Here is an 18136-nt window from a genome sequence, read left to right on the forward strand (position 1 = left end):
ACAAATTTCCACAAATTTTTCATTGGTGAAATTCAAAGTATAATAATAATAATTCAGCACCATGTTTGTAACTCAGATATACTCATGAAAAGAAGGGAATTATTTTTGAGGGGAATAACATTTGGCTTAGCTGGGGTTTGAAGTTAGCGTTTCCTAACACTAACCTGATTGTAAATGTTGATTAAATTGATTGTAAATGTTCATTTGTAAAAGTCAACTCACAGGCTGTTCAGAAGCAGGGGACAGGTCATATTTGGGTCATAATTTTCCAACTTCTGGACTATGGCATAGATGGATAATTATCCCTATTTTCTCTTCTTCCTGTTAATAATAGAATGCTCTGAATTTTAGCTCAGCACATAGCCACATTGCTCACTTCCTTTTTTTCCAGGCTCCCTTGCAACTAGGTGAGATCATGTCATTAAATTCTGGATAATAGGATGTGAGCAGCCCTGTATTTCTTACTTCCTACGGGCTGGAAGACAGTGAGAGCTGAAGCAGCCACTTGGAACCCAGAGACAGATGCCCGACATTGACTGTGGCACAGCTGCCCGCCAGCCCTGCACCTCTCCTCTCCAGACCGTATGTGAAAAAGAAAGAAATTCATTTAAAGTCTGTAGTCTGAAGTCTTTTGTTACAGCTTAACTGTGCTCGCAAACATATGGGAAGAAATGTTTTCTCCTCCTCTTCCTTCTCCTCTTTTTCCTCTTCCTCCTCTTTATCCTTTTGTTCAGTGATGTTATTTGAGGATTTTCACTATTTCTTACTGGCCTACTACTCAATCTAAATCAATGCATTTTTTCTGCTTAAGCAAAAGCAGATTAAATTCCTCTTTATAGCTTGGATGAGAATAGTTGAATTGGAATTTAAAAGCTATCTCAGTATTTTTGTATGTTTCCTAAACAAGGCTTATGAGATGTAGTTGTTCTTTTGTAATAGTAGGAAGGAAAAAAAAAAAAGCAAACCGAAACGTAAGAGGTGTATCTTACTTTGGTTAGTGAAAACTATTTCGCAGATTTTATCTCTTTATTGGGATTATGATAAAAGACTAGATAACAGCCTTGAGTATTTATTTGTCTCTGTTGTCAGCTGAACTTTTTCTTTAATCATACCTAGTCTGAGATGAGGAACTGCTAAATAGAGACTGTTTTATATATATACACAATGCCAAAAATTGAAAATGATACAAGACACAATGAAACTAGTGCAAATGCTGCTGTCTGTGCTATGATGCACTGTGGGGAAAGAAGCCTAAAGTGGCATTTTTCTCACCATTTTTTAAGGTTATGGGATATGTGATAACTTCTTGGGCAAATAATTTTCTCTCCAGTTGTGTTTATACCACAGTGTTTTGTTTCAAACAATAGTTGTCTTTTCTCCATATAAGGTAACTCTGTTATTAGCCAACGTATCTTAGTGTCTATAAAGCCCAAACTGCATTTGGCCATAGATGGTGTGTGAAGTAGTAAAAGACATCCAACTTCTTTTTTGTGTGTTATCTTTTAAGTAGACTTCCTTGAGAGAAAAGACCAATCGTTGCTTTTCTTTCATTAAAAATGCTAATAGGATCTTCTCAAATAGGTGTGCAGATTGTTCTGAAGGATCCACACAAGTTCTGGGCCACACCAAGCTCTACGATGCAGTGCAGAACATGGATGCCAGAGGCAGAATGGGTTTGAATTCAGTGCCCTCCACTTACAATTGTATAACCTCAGGCAAGAACCCTAACATCTCTCTACCTCTCTTCTTCTGTAAAATGTCAATAACTAGTATTCCTTACCTCAGACAGTTGCAAGGCTAAATGAATGAATACATGTCAGAGAACCTTGTCCCAGACTAACATTCAAATGTCAGCTCTTGCTGTGCCCTAGAGGCTGTTTTTCTTTTTCTTGGACCAGCCTTCCAGTCTAGCGATGGGCAGCTCCAGCTCACTGCCTTGTTCCTCTTGTTTCTGTTTCCCACCTCTTCTACTTACCTCTTGCTGCGTAACAAACCAGCCTGAAATCATGGCATAAAGCAAAAGACATCTTATTATGCTTATGGATTCTGTGGGTCAGGAATTTGGACAGGGCCTAGCCAGGATGGCTTGTGTTATCTCTGCTCTGTGGTGTCTGGGGCCGCAGCTGGGAGGACGCCGACAGCTGGCCATGACTCAGCAGCTGAGGGCTGGACTCGTCGGGAGGCTCCTTCGCTCACAAGTCTGGCGCCTAGGCTGGGATGACTCAAAGACTTGGCTCAGCTGAGGCTGTTGACCACAGTGCCCACACGTGGCCTTTCCATGTGGCTTGGGTTTCTCTCACCATGGTGGCTGGTTTCTGAGAGGGAGGAAGCCAAGAGTGAATGTTTCAAAAAACCCGGACGGCACCTGCGTGGCTTTTTATGACCTGGCCTCACAAGTCCAAAAGCATTACTCCCACTTCTCTACTGATCAGAGCAATCACCAGCCCTCTCTGATTCCAGAGGAGGGGACGTGGGCTCCCTTCTGGATGGGAGAAATGTCAAAGACTTGAGGTCTTTTTCCTTTTTTTGAAAACTTTCTTCTTATAAATTTGGCTCTGTTTCATCGTTAAGCACTTGTTACCCAAGTTCTTCTGGCTACTGGTTCCTGGTCTTCCTCGATTGCTGTGTACCTTTGACTAATCCTAACCCCTAGAATTTGTACCCTAGAGCATCCCTCTGTTAACCTTCACTTGGCCCTTCCACAGCCCAGACAGCATTCCCTGTCACCACCCACTCGCCACACCCTGCCTCTCACCTCCTTTCTTGGCTCCAACTCCATCTGCCCACCGAGAACTTACTGGGTAGAATCATATTTCTGTAATACTAACCAAACTTTCTCTCAGTATTATAACTTCCTCCTTGGTCTCTCTACAACTTCATGAAGTTAGTTTGTTCTATGCTCATCGACCCAGAAAAGGGATGTTACTTCAGAAAGTGGAAAACAGAGGAGGCTTTTCAGAGTGAAATAGAAAAGACTCACAGCATAGGACAAATACTTGGATACAAAAGTTTCCTTAACAGACTGCGAAAAGATTCCCAGTTAGGGGTGAAGAGAAGGTCGGAGGGAGGGTAACGGGAGCAGAGGTGTTGATGGGCACCAGAGAAATAGGCCCTCCGCACTGTTACTTAGGCCACAGCCTGGGGAGGTGGCAAAAATCTCAGGTAGTTTTGTGGGATCTGAGAGCAGAGAGGACAGGAAGGTCTCCCCAGATAAGTTCCCAGAGAGGCAGCAATATCTAGAGGAAAAAAATGACTCCTGGTGTATTTAGGTAGGATGGAGCCTTAGGCAGCATGACCACTCACTAGAAAGACCTGGAATTAAAGATGGAAACAACCAATCGTGGAAGGACCTTGCAGAGAAGAATGAAGGAAGACTCATCAGTAGCCCAGATGGGCCCATCGCCAAGGACCAGAGATGGTGACATTAAGGAGCTGAAGCCTTGCTTCCCCCAATGCCTCTTTTCTACAGACTCCCCTGAAATTGAAGCAAAATCCCATGGGCAAAGGAAGAGAACCTCCAGTTTCAAAGATTAGTCTTCCACCTCCTTAATAAGAGGTGGTAGACTCCAATTAGAAATGAAGTCTAATTGTAGAAAAATAAAACAAGTTGTTTTTTTTGCACACCTAAATGTGTGTACTGCAATCCATGGTCACCGCGTACATGTAATGTTTCATATTGAGATAGGTTTCCAGAGGGAGGGAGATGTATACAATAGAATACCATATGGTATTGGTTTCTCGATAATCGATTCTAATTTCTGTGGTCTTGGAATTTTATTATATACTGGATTTCTGTCAAACACTTTGGTAAGGACTTAAGAGAGCTGTTGAGTAAGTGGAAATTGTTGTGAATGAAAGTTACCATTCATTCATTTAAACCTTACTGAGCAACTGCTATATGTCAAACATCGTGTTAGGTGTTGAAGTTACAGAGGTAAAAAGGACATAGTCTTTGCACTTGAAAATGAGGCTCACATTCTAACAGCTTTGGAACAGACATGATTTCTTGGTGCCATAGACTAGGTCTTATGTTCATAGCTAGACGCATTAAGATGTGTAGGGAATCTGGTCAATTTAGAAAAAGTATATTCTTAGAGCTTCTTCTTCCAAACTTGTGATAGTGATCTCCACGGCAATTCCCCTCTTCTGTGGTTTGGTCAACAGACTCAAGAAGAAGGCTTAAAACACACGTATACACACACACCATCTCTGTATTCTGTAGTAGGGCATGATGCCATTGAAAGATATATTTAGGCAAAATTCACTGGCTTTATAATGATCTTTGTTCACATGAAATCTACAGAAATAAATAGTATTACCGATTCCTTTTTTCTGTTTGATGTCAGTGTACGATATTCTTTAAGAAAATTCACTGGGTGTGATGTTACCTTAATTACAGGATGGGAAGGCAAATTCCCCTTTATAGCTTTAGGCTTTCATGCCACGAGGCTCTTCTGTTTATTCCAATGAATTACATTCTGGCACCCATGGAAATCACGTAACAAATGCATAACGAATGTGACACTCGCACAAAACATCACATTAGTTCCATACTATCAGTTCTATTCCAGTGAACACCAAACCAAATCACATTATTGTAATGTGAGTTGTGATTTAATACCCTAATTTGTAAGTGGTTTTGTCTGAATCTAACATGTTATTTACACCACTCGTGGTGGTTTCTAAGACATACTAGATGCACACTTATTCAGCTTGGCTACCTCATCCCCACCCTGGTAGACGCACCCCTAAATAATATATCAAGTAGTATTTTGTTACTAAATATGTTCTCAGCTATCTTCCTACCAGGTTCAAAATTACAGGTGACAGTGGTTGTCTGTTGCAGTAAGCTCAGAATTCCCATAATGTAACATGCTTTGAGATTTGGACAACTAAGAATTAGGGAAGAAAACGGATTATCAGTCAGCTCAGGAAAACTTAATAGTTGCAGAATATTACTTATAAAATGAAGTCAGAATCATTCTGTGAGCAGATGTCAATCTATTTTGAAATAAGACATTCTTGTTGCCTGAAGGCCTTTTCCTCCAGTGTACATGGCAAGGTCACTTGCATGCTTTAGGCTTTACCTCAGCTGTTACCTACTGAGTACCCTCTTTGACTACCCTATTTAAAGCAGCCCCCTCTGTATCAGTTACTCTGTGTCACGTCATCTGGTGTGGCAATGTCTACTACCTATCTTCATCTGCTCTCCCTGTTTTTTTAGTAATAGAATTACTGCCTAATTTCCAGGTGGGCATTTGACCACCTAGAATGAAGGCTACCTGTTCTAGCTCCCCTTGCAGCCATGGACTATATTCTGGTTATTAGGATAAACACTAAATTATCCTCAAGTGGCAGAGGTATGGCTCTCTTTTCACCTTTGTTCTTCATGTAGATGTAATGGCTGGAACCCAAGCAGTCATCTTGGAGCATGAGTTGGAAACCATGGTGAACAACAGATCTAGGTCCTTGGACTTCCCTGGTGGTGCAGTGGTTAAGAATCCACCTGCCAATGCAGGGGACACGAGTTCAATCCCTGGCCTGGGAAGATCCCACATATCGTTGAGCAACTAATACCGTCTACCATAACTACTGAGCCTGCGCTCTAGAGACCGTGAGCCACAACTACTGAGCCCGCATGCCACAACTACTGAAGTCCACATGCCTAGAGCCTGTGCTCTGCAACAAGAAGCCATTGCAATGAGAAGCCCGCTCACCACAATGAAGAGTAGCCCCTGCTCGCCACAAGTAGAGAAAGCCCGCATGTAGCAACGAAGACCCAACGCAGCCATAAATTAATTAATTAATTAATTTTAAAAATTGCCATCTCTCAAATTACCAACAAAAAAAAAGTTAAAAAACAAAACAAAACAAATCTAGGTCCTTGATGAATTCATGAAGCTGCCTTAGCCATTATGAAGAACCTTCCTTAATGTGAGAGAACGAAATAAACTTTTTAAACCATAATCAATATGCAACATACATACAACTTGTCCAGCATATGAATCTGAACCAACCAAAGAGAATCAGGCACTGATCAGTCAGAATAGATGCCAATTTAAAAAAATTGTTGTAACTACCTCAGTACCTACTGGGCTGAATCACAGCCTTGGTTAAAGCCAAATGATTTTGAATCTTCTGTCACTTGCAGCTAAACATAATCCTAAGTAATATACTTTATTTCTTTTATAACCCTTGTTATAGTCTGTGATTATTTTTTCATTGTTTTACTTATTTATCATGTTTCCCTTCCCTTAAATCTCTATGAGGGCAGAGAATGCCTTTGGGGTTTGCTGCTGGAACATGACTTTGTTGAATGTTGAAAGAATGAATGGACTAATTCTTTAATTTTTTATCGTGAGATATAATATTTTGGGAATTGCAGATCTGGAGGAGTGAAAAGAATTCTATTTGGAGGACTAGGGTTGGCAGTGCAATTGACAAAAGTTTTTTTTTTTCCCCCTCTGACTGAAAAAAAAAAAACCATGATGAAATTAGTGGTAGATAAAAATTCATTTCTAGCTTCTAACAAGGAATCACAAACAATGGAGGACATATAAATAGAGTAGCAGCTTTATTAATAATCCTTTCCTACTCCATTTGTGATCTTTTGATGACAACCCTACCAGAGGCACTCTTTATCAGGCACTAAAGCAATTTAGATGCTGTCATATGCCTTTCTTGATATATACGTATTAGACATAAAGCAGTCTTCTGTTCTTTAGCTTATTTTAGTATATAATTAAAACTCTGACTGTCTGCTACTAAGCAACGGGGCATGGCTGAGGTTGATCACATCCTATCACAAAGATAGAAAGAGGAAAAATAATAAAAATAATCATACACATTCCCGTAATCAGTCTTCAGATCTTAATTATGTTTTAACTCCTTTGTTATGCCAAAGGCAGTGCCTATGGGCATTTAAAGGACACTCTCACTTTCCTGCCTAAGTTCAATCTAGTTCTTTCATTTGGATCCTCATCCATTTATGGAATCCTTCGGGGGTGTTTGAGGTCACAAGGGCTGATAAAAACTGAGTTAGGAGTCAGGAGGCTTAGGTTCCATTCAGCTCCCAAACTGGTCCAGTGGAACTCCGGGGAATAGTGGCTGGGCTGGGGGTGTGTATAAGCCTGGAGGAGGGGGCAGGCAGAGGGATGCAGGGTTTGCACCACCTGCAGGTGCCAAGGACACACGTACCCCAAACAGCCCTCTCCTACCTGTCTATCTGTCTCAAGGTATGACCTCTGAAGTTTCAACTGTGTATTGTACTCTGCTTCCAAAGATGCCTTTTCATCAGTCTTAACTTTCATATTAACAGTATTTCTTTAAAGTTGTTGAGAATGCACCCACTTTTGAAAATAGGCTCAGAGGGAATAGCCCACGCTCGGCTCTGACACCTTCCTCCTTCAACTCCCCCAAAGACCTCTGAATATGATCCTTATTCCTTCAATTATTCGTTCATTCACTCAACAAGTAATTTCTGAGCCCCTATCTTGTGCCAGGCACTGTTCTATGTTCTAGGGCAATCACGGTGGCCCTTGGAGAGCCTCCATTCTGTGGTGAAAGACAGCCAATAAATAAGAGAAGCTCTTTTAAGAAAAGGAATGAATGGCTGCCACGTTTTGAACTCTTGCTACACCAGACACAGCATAGTCTTGTGAGGCCATTAACTCTTCACCCAGCTAATGAGAGAGGTTCAGAGGATAGATAGGGTGGTGCATGGGTATGAGATGCCATGCCTGGGCGTGATTCCCACCTCTGCAGCTAGCTGGTTGTGTAATCTTTCTTTTTTAATTAATTAATTAATTAATTAATTAATTAATTAATATTTTTGGCTGCGTTGGGTCTTCGTTGCTGTGCACAGGCTTTCTCTAGTTGCAGCGAGCGGGGGCTACTCTTCGTTGCAGTGCGCGGGCTTCTCATTGCAGTGGCTTCTCTTGTTGCGGAGCACGGGCTCTAGGCATGAGGGCTTCAGTAGCTGTGGTGCGCGGGCTCAGTAGTTGTGGCTCGTGGGCTTAGTTGCTCCACGGCATGTGGGATCTTCCTGGACCAAGGATCGAACCCGTGTCCCCTGAATTGGCAGGTGGATTCTTAACCACTGTGCCACCAGGGAAGTCCCGCTGGCCAGTGATTTAATCTTTACTTGACTCAGTTTTCTTATCGGTAAAATGGGGGTTCTATCTTGCAGGAGTTTTGGAAGAATATTTAATGTATCTGTAGCCTTTAGAACAGTGCTTAGTTGTTGTATTGATAAATTGGTCCAATTTTACAGATAAATAAATCGAGGCATGGAGAGATTAAACAACTTGTCCAAGTTCCCATGTACCTAATAAAAAGTGGGAATCAAAATTCCAACTCAAGTCTCTTTTGCCTCTACAGCGTGTGCTCTTACCCACAATTATGCTTTGTTCTTCTAGCAAAGTCCCTTAAACTCTTGGAGGATCAGTATGTTCATCTGCAATCTGGGTGTGATAATAGCAAACTGCCTGTTGTGAGATTCAACTATGATAAGATATTTGCAAGTGCTTTGAAAACTATAAAGCATCGTGGGAAAATACAAATTGCTATTATTACTACTATTGATTTGTGTTTTTATATTCAGCATTTTAATTTGCCTGTGATGGGTCTGTTTGCATATTTGTCAGATCAGGCTTTCTGTTTAATCTCCCGTGCTTATTACAGGACCCATTTTAGCCATCCTGGGGGTCTCTGTGTTGTCTCCTCAGAGTTTTTTGTTTGTCAATCCACCTTTTGAAAATGATCCCTTCTGTCATTTCTCCTCTAAATGGAAGAGTAAAGACAGAACATAGGGTCTTGAAGCCATCTACAGTTCTAGATACTTGTTGGATTTTCTGTGAAAGTTTTGGTTGTTTGGGTGGAGGGTGAAAACACTCAAACTATTGGCAAAAAGCATGGGGACAGAATCTGACACACGTGAGCCTCTCAGAGGAGTTCATTGAAATGATAGAGGATATCTTGGCAAATCCAGAGTAGCCAGCCTTAAGGAAACCAAGTTACTCTCCTTGCTTGCAGGGGTGACCTCCTGTGAGTTCCAGATAACCTAAAAGTGGCCAGTGCTGTCATGTAACTTGGGAAATATTTCATCTTGGAGAAGCCAAGTGACTCCACGGGAGGAAACAATGTGATGTCTCTAACTCTATTCAATGGATTACCTGTTGACCAGATTTGTAGAGATCAACACAAGTCCTTTCCCTCCATGTGCAACACTGAGAGGAGTTATTTAATGTCCCTCTTTACCAGACTCACCTATTCCCTGACATCCATGGAACTGCACCACCAAAAGATGTCTGACTGTATTAGATTTTCCAGAGCCCAGACCTACATAACTTTCTTTTGGGAGGAGTCTATGGAGGGATGATGATGGATAACTATTAAATCATATAAGACATAGAAGAGATCTGGAGTTAGGGGAGGCAGGAAGAGTTGTCCTAAAACAATTAGCTACATTAGGAAAACCCAAAAAGTGCATTTATATGTAGATGTCTCTACACTTAAACTATATAAATTCTTGGTGGGGGTGGGCAAGAGGAAAGATTCCTTATGTGTTCTGGTGGCCTGTTTCATTGTTTTTCTTCTTAGGTTTTTATCATCTTCCTACATCTTAAGAAATTAAAGCTGGCAGCATGATCTCTTGTCTTTTTCTCTCAACACCTAAACAATTCTTCTCCACCCAGGCTAACTCCTGTCTCTGTTTAGTCACCTTTTTTTTTTTTTTTTTAAGGATAAAACAATATCTTTATTTTACACACAAACATTGATGAGATAATAACTTGCTTCAGGAAAGAGTCTTTTTTTTTTTTAATAGAACTTTATTGGAGTATAATTGCTTCACAATACCGTGTTAGTTTCTGTTGCACAACAAAGTGAAACAGCCCTGTGCATACACATGTCCCCATATCCCCTCCCTCTTGCATCTCCCTCCCATCCTCCCTATCCCACCCCTCTAGGTCATCGCAAAGCACCGAGCTGATCTCCTTGTGCTGTGCTGCTGCTTCCCACCAACCATTTTTCATTCAGTAGTGTATATATGTCAATGCTGCTCTCACTTCGCCCAGCTTCCCCCTCCCACCCCGTGTCCTCAAGTCCATTCTCTATGTCTACATCTTTATTCCTGACCTGCAACTAGGTTCATCAGTACCATTTGGGTTTTTTTTGTTTTTTTTAGATTCCATATATATGCATTAACATACGGTATTTGTTTTTCTCTTTCTGACTTAGTTCACTCTGTATGACACAGACTCTACATCTATCCACCTCACTACAAATAACTCAATTTTGTTTCTTTTTATGGCTGAGTAATATTCCATTGTATACATGTACCACATCTTCTTTATCCTTTCATCTGTCGCTGGACATTTAGGTTGGTTCCATGTCCTGGCTATTGTAAACAGTGCTGCAACGAACACTGGGGTACATGTCTCTTTTTGAATTACGGTTTTCTCAGGGTATATGCCCAGTAGTGGGATTGCTGGGCATATGGTAGTTCTATTTTTAGTTTTTTAAGAAACCTCCATACTGTTCTCCATAGTGGTTTTATCAATTTACATTCCCACCAACAGTGCAGGAGGCTTCCCTTTTCACCACACCCTTTCCAGCATTTATTGTTTCTAGCTTTTTTGATAATGGCCATTCTGACCGGTGTGAGGTGATACCTCATTGTAGCTTTGATTTGCATTTCTCTAATAATTAGTGATGTTGAGCATCTTTTCATGTGCCTCTTGGCTATCTGTATGTCTTCCTTGGTGAAATGTCTATTTAGGTCTTCTGCCCATTTTGAAACTGGATTGTTTGTTTTTTTGATATTGAGCTCCATGAGCTGTATGTATATTTTGGAGATTAATCCTTCGTTGTTTCATTTGCAAATATGTTCTCCCATTCTGAGGGTTGTCTTTTTGTCTTGTTTATGGTTTCCTTTGCTGTGCAAAAGCTTTTAAGTTTAATTAAGTCCCATTTGTTTATTTATTTATTTAAATTTTTTATTTATTTATTTTTTATTTATGGCTGTGTTGGGTCTCCGCTTCTGTGCAAGGGCTCTCTCCAGTTGTGGCAAGCGGGGGCCACTCCTCATCGCAGTGCGCGGGCCTCTCACCATCGCGGCCTCGCCTGTTGCGGAGCACAGGCTCCAGACGCGCAGGCTCAGCAATTGTGGCTCACGGGCCTAGTTGCTCCGCGGCATGCGGGATCTTCCCACACCAGGGCTCGAACCTGTGTCCCCTGCATTGGCAGGCAGACTCTCAACCACTGCGCCACCAGGGAAGCCCCCATTTGTTTATTTTTGCTTTTATTCACATTACCCTAAGTGGTGGTTCAAAAAAGATCTTGCTGTGGTTTATGTCAAAGAGTGTTTTTCCTATCTTTTCCTCTAAGAATTTCATAGTCTCTGGGCTTACATTTAAGTCTTTAATCCATTTGGAGTTTATTTTTGTATATGCTGTTAGGTAGTATTCTAATTTCATTCTTTTACATGTAGCTGTCCAGTTTTCCCAGCACCACTTATTGAAGAGGCTGTCTTTTCTCCATTGCATGTTCTTGCCTCCTTTGTCATAAATTAGGTGCCCATATGTGTGTGGGTTTATCTCTGGGCATTCTATCCTGTACCATTGATCTATGTTTCTGTTTCTGTGCCAGTACCATACTGTCTTGATTACTGTAGCTTTGTGGTATAGTTTGAAGTCAGGGAGCCTGATTCCTCCAACTCCATTTTTCTTTCTCAAGATTGCTTTGGCTATTCAGGGTCTTTTGTGTTTCCATACGAACTGTAAAATTTTTTGTTCTAATTCTGTGAAGAATGCCATTGGTAGTTTGATAGGGATTGCGTTGAATCTGTAGATTGCTTTGGGTAGTATAGTCATTTTCACAATACTGATTCTTCCAATCCAAGAACATGGTATATTTCTCCACCTGTTTATGTCATCTTTAATTTCTTTCATCAGTGTTTTATAGTTTTCTGAGTACAAGTCTTTTGCCTCCTTAGGCAGGTTTATTCCTAGGTATTTTATTCTTTTTGTTGCAATGGTAAATAGGAGTGTTTCCTTAATTTCTCTTTCTGATTTTTCATTGTTGGTGTATAGAAATGCCAGAAAGTTCTGTGCATTAATTTTGTATCCTGCAACCTTACCAAATTCATTGATTAGTTCTAGTATTTTTCTGGTGGCATCTTTAGGAATTTCTACATATAGTATCATGTCATCAACAAACAGTGACAGTTTTACTTCTTTTCCAATTTGTATTCCTTTTATTTCTTTTTCTTCTCTGATTGCTGTGGCTAGGACTTCCAAAACTATGTTGAATAGGAGTGGTGAGAGTGGACATCCTTGTCTTTTTCCTGATCTTAGTGTAAATGATTTCAGTTTTTCACCATTGAGTATGATGCTTGCTGTGGCCATATATGGCCTTTATTATGTTGAGGTAGGTTCCCTCTATACCCACTTTCTGGAGAGTTTTTATCATAAATGCGTGTTGAATTTTGTCAAAAGCTTTCTCTGCATCTATTGAGATGATCATTTGGTTTTTATTCCTTAATTTGTTAATGTGGTGTATCACATTGATTGATTTGCGTATACTGAAGAATCCTTGCATCCCTGGGATAAATCCCACTTGATCATGGTGTATGATCCTTTTAATGTGCTGTTGGATTCTGTTTGCTAGTACTTGTTCAGGATTTTTGCATCTATGTTCATCAGTGATATTGGTGTATAATTTTCTTTTTGTGTGATATCTTTTTCTGGTTTTGGTATCAGGGTGATAGTGGTTTTGTAGAATGAATTTGGGAGTGTTTCTCCCTCTGTAATTTTTTGGAAGAGTTTGAGAAAGATCGGTGTTAGCTCTTCTCTAAATGTTTGATAGAATTTGCCTGTGAAGCCATCTGGTCCTGGACTTTTGTTTGTTGGAAGATTTTTAATTATGGTTTCAATTTCATTACTTGTGATAGGTCTGTTTATATTTTCTAATTCTTCCTGGTTCAGTCTTGGAAAATTGTACCTTTCCAAGAATTTGTCCATTTCTTCGTGGTTGTCCATTTTATTGGCATATAGTTGTTTCTAGGAATCTCTTATAATCCTTTGTATTTCTGCAGTGTCAGTTGTGATTTCTCCTTTTTCATTTCTAATTTTATTGATTTGCATCCTCTCCCTTTTTTCCTTGATGAGCCTGGCTAAGGGTTTATCAATTTTGTTTATCTTCTCAAAGAACCAGCTTTTAGTTGTATTGATCTTTGCTATTGTTTTCTTCGTTTCTATCATTTATTTCTGCTCTGATCTTTATGATTTCTTTCCTTCTACTGACTTTGAATGCTCCACTGTTTGCCACAGAAAGAGAAAGCAGACGCAGAAGAGATTGAAGTGAGGACAGGGGAAGTATGTAATTGGTCAGCATCAACCAATGAACTGGCTGCAATGGAGTCAGATGTCTATCCTTGCCCCAGTCGGCTATCATGGGGGCAGGGTCAGCTTTTGAGACTTTTTATCAAGAAAGAAGTGGAGGTTTGGGAAACCTTTTCAAAATTTCTCTACTTTTGGTAGTCTCTGGAATTTTTAAAAATTGAGATATAGTTGATTTACAGTGTTGTGTTAGTTTCACATGTACAGCATATCGATTCAGTATTTTTGCAGATGATATTCCATTATAGGTCATTGCAAGATAATGGGTATAATTCCCTGTGCTATACATTATATCATTGTTGCTTGTCTATTTTATATATATAGTAGTTTGTATCTGTTAGTCCCATACCCCTAATTTGTCCCTCCATTTTACCCCCTCCCCTTTGGTAAACACAAGTTTGTTTTCTATGTCTTTGAGTGTGTTACTGTTTTGTGTATACATTCATTTGTATTATTTTTTAGATTCCACATGTAAGTGATATCATATAGTATTTGCCTTTTTCTGTCTGACTTATTTCACTGAGCATAATTTTCTCTAGGTCCATCCATGTTGCTGCAAATGACAGTGTTTCATTCTTTTTATGGCTGAGTAATATTCCATTGTGTGTGTGTGTGTGTGTGTGTGTGTGTGTGTGTGTGTGTATGTGTGTTTATATATATATATATATATATATATATATATATAATATCTTCTTAACCCAATCTTGTTGCTGGGCAGGTGGGTCGCTTCCATGTCTTGGCTATTGTAAATAGTGCTGCTGTGAACATTGGGGAATTTTATTTCCACACAGTCTGTCCAACTCCTATTACCTCTGCCCTAAACTCCATGTTACAGATAGTTAAGTATCAGTTATATTGTCATACCGAATATTTATTAAGGACCTTCCTCTATGTAGCAATGTACAGGTTACTTTTTAAAGTAACTATTAGTCTCTTTGTGAGTGGAGTGGCTCAGAATCTTACACCCAAAGGTGATCCATAGCCATCCAGGAACACCATCAGCTTGACACCTGAAAAACAGATTAACATGTGGGTCTGTGTTTTATTCTTTCAGTCAATCTACCAACCCCGTGGTCCCTCTATACTTAAAGCACTACAAGGAACAACAGAATCTGCGCTCTTGAGGAGTCTTAATCAAGAGTGGATCATGACATATACAAGATTTTAACATTTTCTCCCAGTCCAGCTGTGACATGGGCAACTAAATTGGCCCCTGGAGACAAAAAATTTGCTTCAAGAACATCTTCTATTACAATTGCATGTAAAAGTTTTAACTGCTTTCTTCTTAACTTCCTTTCCTGGTGGGATTGTGCTGAGCGGTTGGCTACCACTCAGGAAAGCATTATAACTAGGCACTAGCTCAGCCAGAAGGCCATGTTTTTGCTTTAGGGTAAACTTGTTAAAATTGGGAACTCAGCCAAGGTCATCCATCTACGAACATTGTGAAAGCATCTTACGGTTGTTCATCTAGCTACAGTCTAATTAATTTTCAAATGGACAAAGTAGCTTCTTGGGCCACGTAACAAGCATTTTCATTCATTTAAGCAAAGCTGGATTTGGCTCGGAGCAGGGTCACGAGAAATTCTAATAGCTTCCTCTCTTCTTTGTGTGTCCTCAGGAGAGCTCGCGTTGATGTCAACAAAGCAAGATTTGTGCTCTGGGCAGTCGGAATAGAGTCAGTTTCCAGCCAGCCGAGTTCTCTGACTCCCTGAGAAGGAAAGGGTCTGAAATTGAGCATATGGGAAGGCTCTGTGTAGGCCCTTTTACTTTATTGGATTTAGCTATGCTCACATAATGAAATTGTTGGGATTGTTTAAACCTTCTGCAGGGACTTCTGTTAGCAGAGAAGAAACTTGTACTAAAGCCATAAGAAGATTGTATTATAGATATAATGGAATCCTTTTTATCTTTTGCCTGGTTTAATGTGCAGGGACTGACATTTTTTGGGGCACCAAGCCAGAGGTCTATTTAATTTCTTAAAATTTCGCATGTCACTGATACTGTCCCCACCGATGGCAGTTTCATAAATTAATAAAGACATAGCCATTTGAAAGGTTGTGAATCCTTGCAGTTAACTTCTAAATAATGTTTGGTTATTTTACACAGTAAACATGGTAACGCCTATGGAAACCAGGCTGTACAGTCTTCAGGAAAATGTTTCACTGATATAATCCAGATTTCAGTAAAACATTAAATTTGTTTATCTTTGTCCTGAGACCATATCTATGATTGAATAAGGCTTGAATAAAAATGCAGGTTTGCTTACGTCAGATGAATTATCAGGAACAGTTGAAGTGATATTACTCTTACTTTTATTGCATTTAGAATTTGGGGGCGGTAGTGGCATTTTCCATTTTGAACTTGACATCTTACTTATTTTTATATTTTTTAGGAGTTTTTTGTTTTTGCCAATTTAGAGACAGAATTTGTTTGTTTCTTTATGTGTATGAGAGAGAGAAGACCAAGGCAGCTTCTCATAAAGGACCATCATGATCATTTTTACTGTAAACAGTGCACCCCTTTGAATACCACAGTTTCCAGAAAATTACTGTCATGGAACATCCTCCGCCGCTAGCATCCATTTCAAGAGCACCCCCAGTTTGCTTGCTTGCCCCATGGTGGCCAACCCAGGGCTGCCAAATGTACATATAGAAAGTCATCCTGGCTTCCACAATCCCATCTCAGTAGAACTATTTCTCATCAGAGGCTCTTAGCCTTTCCTTTCTCGTGCTATAAAACTTCCTCTCCTTTCTAACACCCTTGAATCCCCGCTGAAATGAAAGTGACAGCCGATAGGTTCCCTTGCAAGTTTATAAATAAATAGTCTTTGTGAATTTTGTCTCAGGCTCAGTTTTGTCTTTGACGGATGTATCCCCAGCTTAGAGCAATACCCTGCTCATGGAAAATCAAATATTTACTCATTCAACAAATATCCACCCCTTACTACATGTCAGACACTATTCCCAGCATTGAGGTGTAAGATACATAATTTGCCCTCTGTCCAGTTTACTAAGGTTAATCCAAGAATTCCACGAATAGTAGTAATGTATCACTAACAATGCTTACTGAGATATAAACCTGCTTTTTATAGTTTAGAGAGAAGTGGTTCCTCTTTTATATGTGTAACCGAAACTAAATTGTTTAACAGAACATCATAAACTATTTGTGATAGAGAAATAGTTATTATTGTTATTGCCATCACATCACCTTAGTATCTGCGATTAGAGAAGCATCACATTTTCAAAGAAAAGAGTAAATTAGTTGACACTTTCACAGAAGAGTTTTCTGTGGCTGGTGAAATATACTCTCTTTTTTTAACTTCTAGAACTATAAAAATAATTGTATAATGATACATATTGACAATATTCCTCTTTCACCCACTTTTTATATGTTTTCAAGAGTAAATGAAAAAGAATATTCTCAAAAAGCTAGCAAAAACAATGGAAAGCAAGAGTTTATGCCAAATATAAACATATTTCTGTTTAGCAGATAGCAGGGGTATAGAAAACATTCCCATTTCTCTTCTCACATAACAGAATGTTCTATGCTTACTGTATTAGTTAACAAATTCAAGTCTGTTTGTTTTGTTTGAAATCCCACTTCATCCATAAATTACAGCATCACACAACAATAACACCAGAAGGACAATATCACCATTGTTTGATTCTACAATCATCTCGGCCCACAAAATTCTGTTCCATTGTCAGCTTGCTGTCATCAAGCCATTGTTTTCCTCTTTTCAGGGTCTCCCTCCTAATATCATTCAAATTATTTAGACACTCAGCAATGTTTTTGCTATCAGTGCAGACTTCTAAAGAGCTGGAGCTCCAGTGTGATGACCAAATAACCCTTGACTATTTATATTTCCACAGTCATTCTTTCCTGAGGCCCAGGAGTAGCTGAGTTGCAGTGTGTGCCATGCCGCGAGGGAGCTTCCCCTGCTGAAGCTGGTTTGTTCCACTGGACAATGCAGCCTTTTCTGCTTGACTGTCTCTCTGGGCACATACACAACGACATGGTGCAGGGGAGAGGGGGTGAGGCCGATCATTTATTACAATAATTCCCAAACTTCCTAGAATAAGGAATTTTCAAATACAAAGATAGATATATATATATGTATATATATATATATATATATAGTAATTACTAATTCTCTTTACCCTCTTTTCTAATTGTAAAAGGATTACAGGTACTTGATTTTAAAAAATTAATGTATGAAGAGTCAGTCTCTCTCTCTCTCTCTCTTTCTCCCCCTATGTCTCCTCTTCTCTTCCTTAGAACTACATTCTTTTATTCACTCTGCAACTTTTTATTGTGAGCCTCCTGTGTGTTTGTTGTTGAAAATACAGCCTGGGACAGACACAGTTCTTATTCTCAGGGAACTGAAGGCCTAATGAAAGGTAAAGGTGTTATGCTGTTTCTAGTAGGTTTTTAGTTTTGTTCATTGGCTTGTTTTTAAGAATACCTTCTATACATATACATGTAATATATATTCTCTCATTTTTAAGAATACAAATGGTGACTTACTATACATATACTTTTACGTTTTGTTGTATTCCTATAACATTATGTAGAGGACACATTTTTTTTTTTTTTACTGTACAGTATTCTTTCTCCCTTACAAATAACTCCCTGACCTTATTTTGTGGAATCATGTCTTTCTCATTTTGCACACTCCTTGTGGGAATGTAAATGAAGTCCTTTGTCCTCTGGTAGCCAAGGGTGAGGTATGCAAC

The 18136-nt window shown here is 39.5% G+C and overlaps 1 long non-coding RNA gene across 1 annotated transcript; it reads left to right on the forward strand.

The window, feature by feature from the left end:
- Positions 1 to 483: 483 nt before the first annotated feature.
- On the forward strand, positions 484 to 17428 carry LOC118904065. Its single transcript, XR_005021925.1, has 3 exons — positions 484 to 582; positions 15019 to 15153; positions 17273 to 17428. It is a non-coding gene; the product is annotated as an uncharacterized LOC118904065 (long non-coding RNA).
- The last annotated feature ends 708 nt before the right edge of the window (positions 17429 to 18136 follow it).

Source organism: Balaenoptera musculus, chromosome 11 (assembly GCF_009873245.2).
Source record: "Balaenoptera musculus isolate JJ_BM4_2016_0621 chromosome 11, mBalMus1.pri.v3, whole genome shotgun sequence".
NCBI classification, from domain to species: Eukaryota; Metazoa; Chordata; class Mammalia; order Artiodactyla; family Balaenopteridae; genus Balaenoptera; species Balaenoptera musculus.